Here is a 6,267-nt window from a genome sequence, read left to right on the forward strand (position 1 = left end):
CACAATCAAACTGTAATAATTGATTTAAATATATTTGTAACTTGAGGAACCCTAACGTTTTTTTCAAAAACTGTATTTTTCAATTTTCACATATATACTTTTTTAAAGATTATAATATTTATTTTATGAAAGAACAAGTACGGTTAGCTCCTAGTGGAGTTATTGGCCGCAGTGCTCCTGTAGCTGTATACGGCAGTGCGACACACACATTAAGAGTACATAGTTACCAACTCAAAAATGCAAAAAAAATGATACAAAAAATGCGAGCAAGGGCTATACATAAATTTTCAAGCAATCGATTTCGGCGGGTGTATTATGAGCACAATGTTCTATACACAAGAAAAACTATTCGATGCACAAACATTGCGAGAGAGAAAGCAAAATAATTTTTTCCATCGGTCAAACAAGTGGTCACTTCGCATCACGACGATGATACCCAGCGCTGAAAAGTCCAAATTTCGGGCCTGGCGCCTCCGACGGTCTCTATGTGATTGACACACGTGCGCCAAAATACTGAGAACGGGACTGGTAGCGCCAAATGACAGGCCAAAAACGAAAAACTGTAAAGCGTATATATGTACTTAAATTCAATCTGAAATTGTACTATAGTGTTGGGCTACTATTTTACCTCACGAATAAAGTTTTACCAACGGTGTTAGCCAGAAGTGGTGCCCTTTCTCACTTTTTTCCTCCAACAAAATCATTTTTATGGGATGTCTCACGTGAATTATATTTTACTTATTGAGAATAAACATTAGATTTAAAATAATGAGAACACTTTTTGTTACAAATCCTAACCCTATATATATAAAAAATATTGACCAGCAGTTGATAAAAATTCATAACCTATAAGAATGCAGAAAATAATGTGCGTGTATCCTTTGCGTATAAAATTAACCAGAAAGTGTTACAGTGGAAATTTCATCCAAACAACTATGTCTCGTCCCTTTATAATTGTATAGTCTACATGCGGTGAACACAGTTTTTGTCATTTCATTTCACACACGTGAGACACGATTATGCAAATGGCCAGCCAGACGGACAAACTCAAATATTTATGAGTTTCGGAGACTCGAAATTATCACGGAACCCGCGGAAAGTGCTGTGTGTGCATGTATAATATTATTTTCAAACGACGGCGGCGTCGCATTCGAATAAATTATCAAGACAAGCGCGTATAAACACAATCCGAGAGTGCGGCGCGGCAGCTCATTATTATGGATTTCTCGCGAACAGCCCTCCAGGTGTGTTGCGTGATTTCATTGATGAGAGAGCTCGAGCAGGCAGCACACCGTGGCTGCTGGCTGGCTGGCACATTTCATAAAGGTATATTTCACGGCAAAAAAAGCAGTGCTCGAGAAACAAGCGGAAAAATCGCGCTCGCCGAAAATTGTGCACACGTCATTCGCTCAAACAAATACCAAATCCCTGCAGCTCGCGCGGCCGTCTCCCTGCGCGCACAATAATATATTTTGCGCGCTGTTTGTGCGCGCCCCATTTGAAGACGCTGTTTGTTATGCAAATAAGCAGGATCAGCAAATTTGAACCCCTGTTCGCTCCCATTGCGATTGGCCGCTTTCGAGAGCAGCTTTTAAAGCTCGCTAGAGAGAGATGATCGCGATATTAATGTCAACACTGCACCAAACAAAGTGAAAAACACTCTCCATGGCCATCAATTTCAATTTGCTCGCAGCTCGCAGCGCTCACTGACAGCAGTCCATGATGATTTTATTTGTCCTTTCAACTCTTTGACTGCGCGTGGATTGGATTTTATGTGCAATCATGAGTTTAGGGGATGAAGGGTTGAAACATTTTGGACTCGGTAGTAGTTTCGCAAAATTTATAGCCAAATGCAGTTAGGGAGCCGCATATACATATATTTTAAACAGATAGATTATACAGACACTTAAAAATTAAATCTAGGAACATAAGAACTAAAATATTTAGCCTTATTAACATGCATAGCATAATGTATAGTATTGAATGTAACACCTCAAAATTTGCAGAGATAAATATGAAGAAACCTCCTTTTTCCTGTAGACATTGATTCTTCAAATTCTGTAATTTTGAATGCAAATTATAAACTATTATTTTTAATGTCATTACATCATGCTCCCTTCAATTATTCCTCTGAAGAAACGTACAACAGCATTTCAAATTTAACTACATCCATTTATTTTTTTTTATCTAAAACACTGCAGATCATTTTAAAAAATGATAAAATAGTTGAAAACTTTAAATCAATTTTTCGTCCTTTTAAAATATTACATTTTACAAGAGAATAAAGGTTTATACTGTAAGACCTATAAAGTTGTTCTAAAGAAAGTCAGCATGATAAAACTAAGAAAATAATTAGATACAATTTTATTCAATATCAATCCGGATACATTTATTATGCTATTATAATAGATCGAACGTCTACATTTAATTCAATGTTTCAACAACAAGCAGATTGCCAAGCATGTCACTGAAAAAATCTTTATCAGAGAGGTTAATTACAAAATTGTGTCATTACAACCAATTCACTCTCAATTGGCTATCCTCGTCGAGCAGCAATCGCAAACCAGTTCTCTCGTCGCGCATACATGTGGATAATCAAGCGTGCTGCGGAGAAAAAGCGTTGGCAATCATAATTTTTATAATGTTTGCTACAAGTACGCAAAACAGAGCACTCACTCTGAGAAGCGGCTGGCTTTACGAGAGAGAGACTGAGTGAGACCGAGACCGCGCAGCAGCATTTCATTGGGCAAGGAATTTTGATTGAGCAATTCATTAATAGCTCCACACACGGACGGACAGAGTTTTTACACAGGCTGGGACCTAATTAGGCTGTGAAGAACCCTGGGAAAAAGACAAAAATCCATTCACAAAAGCGGCGTTTTTCACGGCACTGCACCAATTTGGTGCGAGAGAGAGAGAGGCGAGTCAGATGAGCACCGAGCATCACGCAAATGCCGTGCTCCACCGACCAGCCACTTATCTGCGTGTTGTATAATTTAATAAAAAGCGAATGATTGAATGGAATCGACAGTGGCCCGAGGACAGTACGCTGCACGCGGACCAGGTGGGTGTCCCGGGGGTCTGCGGGGGCCCTGTGGGATTCCGCCGGAGGCTGCCGCCGCACTGCATGCGTTTTTTCTCTCGGGGCCGGCCGGCGGTATTGATTTTGCGATCGGCGTGCCCGGCGGTAATTACACACACGGCGAAAGAGCGAGAGAGCTCTGGTGATCTGGCGCGATAATTGCAGCGGCCGATTGCGTGCCGCCGGTCGTGCTGAGAACCGAAAAGGTGTCGCGTCTCGGGCCGCGGGGCGGGGCGTGGGAACGCGGTAGCCCCGCGGAGTGACCGAGTCGTGACCGGAGCACCTGGTCCAATCAGCACTCGCGGCCTCCAAATCACGCCTGCCCGCCGCTTGTCAACCCAGAGCACGCCAACGCCGCTTTTCGACAGCGTGAATAATAATTAGCCGGCCGATTGTCTCTCGAGTCTCCTCTCTCGTCTCTCTCTCTCACGGATGCAGATTCCATTTTGGTTTTTTGTCGGCCTCGTCGCGGCCGGCAGCGGCACGAGAGTGCTCCTCTCTGTAAGACATTTTTTACCTGCTGGCTCTGCGCTTCCAGCACTTTTGAGCCTGTCCGCGCTTACCACACTGATGAAACTTACTTTTAAACAGGCGAATGCTCCGATTCGTGATTTGCAACCATCTGCTCTGCTCTCGAACTCTTCGCTTTTCCTTACGGTGCGCGCGCGGAGCAGAAAAGTGATTTGATTCAATTACGCCCGCTGATTGTTTGTCCGCGCCGATATTGCTTCTGGTTCCTCTTGAGCGAAATTCAATCGCCGACTTGATTGCAACCTTGCCGAGGCAGGCTTCTTTTCAATATGCAAATTTCCACGCGCACCCGATTGCCGTGTTTTAATAAGTAATTCACACAGTATATTACCTGTTAGAACAGACGGCAACCTGCGTAGCACGAAAGTATGCCGTGTTGCAGAATAGGCCCGATTCGTGTTGGATTCTTCTTGAAAACGGTTAAAACGAAAAGGTGTAATAAAACGGTTTAAAAGAAGCAACCTCGTTCTTTGATTTTACGTCTCCTCAATACGAGAATATGCAGTTAAAGTTACTGTTTAATTATCAAAACATAAATTTGAATTTGCAAATTTCTGTATATATACTCAAATAGTGTTAATGCTGTTTCATGATCACGCATTTTAGCTAATGTGCTCCAATGATTTACCCTCATTTTACCTTGTATATTGGAACCATATAGAATGCAGCAATGTCCTTTAAGTATTTATATAATTTAACGGCATAATTGTTACATATTCATTGATTCTAACTATTGAACTATTCCCGCACTCTTGAGAGTCTCAGTCTCTAGCAGCCGAACAGATGAGAGTATCATTCCTTTTCATAATCCGTGCGGCCACCCCGCAACACCTACATTTCAAGTGGCGACGATGAAAATAATTAAGACTATTCTAGCAAATTATTTACTATTCTCATAAGCAACAGCCTGTGAGACTAACAAATAGGTTTAACGCGCATTCTATATGGCGAATCATATAAATAAGGGCAAAGAATCAGGATATTTACAGGACAATTTTTTTTTAGAATCTTATTTATTGGAAAAAACATTACAAGTCCAGCCAATTCAAGACGAATTGACGGCTGGTGCTCAAAAATAAAAGTGCAAAAACATTTTTGTATTTACAAAGTAGTGTGCGAAAAGAACAAAAAAATTAGTCACTCGATGACAACCAATCCTTCAATTGAAATGAAAAAATCTGTACAAATCGGTATATCCGTGGAAGGAGTATCAAAGTATCATTTTTGCAAGATTCTTGCAAACTTTTATGATTAAAATATAATAGATGACTGTCCTGTAATAAAAAAACAGTGGCTTTTTTCATGATATTTAAGAATATATGGCTTGGATGAAAATTACGGTGACTGGAAAAATATTATGAAAAGGTGTTCTCGTGATTAAGAAATTATTGATAATGAAGTAAAAAAAGATGAATACAGCGATAAAAGTTTAAATAAAAATGTTTTTAATTAATGCAAAATCCACCAAAGGATTCTTAAAATTATTCATGAATTTATATGGGGCACATATCTTAGAGGAAACTATAAAAATGAACTTCGAATACTCGATTAAATATTTTGAATTTTGATCACGTGTATCATCGATGAGCTAGGAAAAATTATACGAAAAATTATTATTAAACGTTCAGTAATTATATTATTTGAGACAGTATTAAATTTATGTCATAATATTAATATCACCAACTCGATCAAAATAATTTAAAAATAATTATAATAATAAATCTAAATAATAAAAAATATACGTAATTAATTTATTAGACAATAGTATAAATTATGTTTAAGAAAATTAATTATTATAAAAATATTTAAAATTACTTTTAACGTAATATCTTAGATTAGAAAATATTTTAAACATTTCAGTTGTAGATTAGAATCAATGAAGAGCGAAGGTAATTGTTCTATATCTTCTTTAAATCCTATGAAAAAGCTTGAATTTATATTAAACCACTAATGGGTACGTTTTAAATAATTAAAATCTTTGAAGTATCTCAGGAAAATTCCACATTGCGTGTCCAACTCGCGGAGAGGATTTAAAATATTCAGTTTCAACGTCAACGCTGATGGGTATGAAGCGGAAGGGCTTTTCTTTCGGCACAGTCCCTCTCCAACGCCGCAAATCCGGGCCGAAAACCCATCATACTCAAATCCGAAAGCAGCAGCAAAGGCGGACGTGGCGAAAAAGCTGTTGGCTGGCTGTCTTTTCAATTGTTTCACGGGCAGTGGCGAGCGAAGGGGCATTACCGTGGCGAGTGCTGAGCGAGCGAGATTTGCATTTTGACGTCGCATGTCGTCTCCATAAATTCCGAGTGGCCGAGCACAACGAGGGCTGACCGCCGCCGCCACATGCAAATCCCCCGCAGCAAAGACGCGCTGAATTATTGAGGATCGGGCGAGATTAGCATCTGGCATCGCCGGCCGGGACGGTAAGGCGCGTTGCGTGCGCCCGCTTTGCGTGCTGCGCGGCCATCGCGGGCCAATTTCCGGAAAATATCGTGCCGTGTCACACACAGCAGCGTGTACACGTCGTTACACGGCCTCGGTCCGTCCGACGGATGGGCCTTTGCCAGGGATGTGAAAAACAGTCAACGCACAAATCGAACTCGTGCTAGAATTCAGCAAAGAAGAGAAGCTTCTGGAATGATCTAGATCAAATC

Source organism: Cloeon dipterum, chromosome 2 (assembly GCF_949628265.1).
Source record: "Cloeon dipterum chromosome 2, ieCloDipt1.1, whole genome shotgun sequence".
Lineage (NCBI taxonomy): Eukaryota > Metazoa > Arthropoda > Insecta > Ephemeroptera > Baetidae > Cloeon > Cloeon dipterum.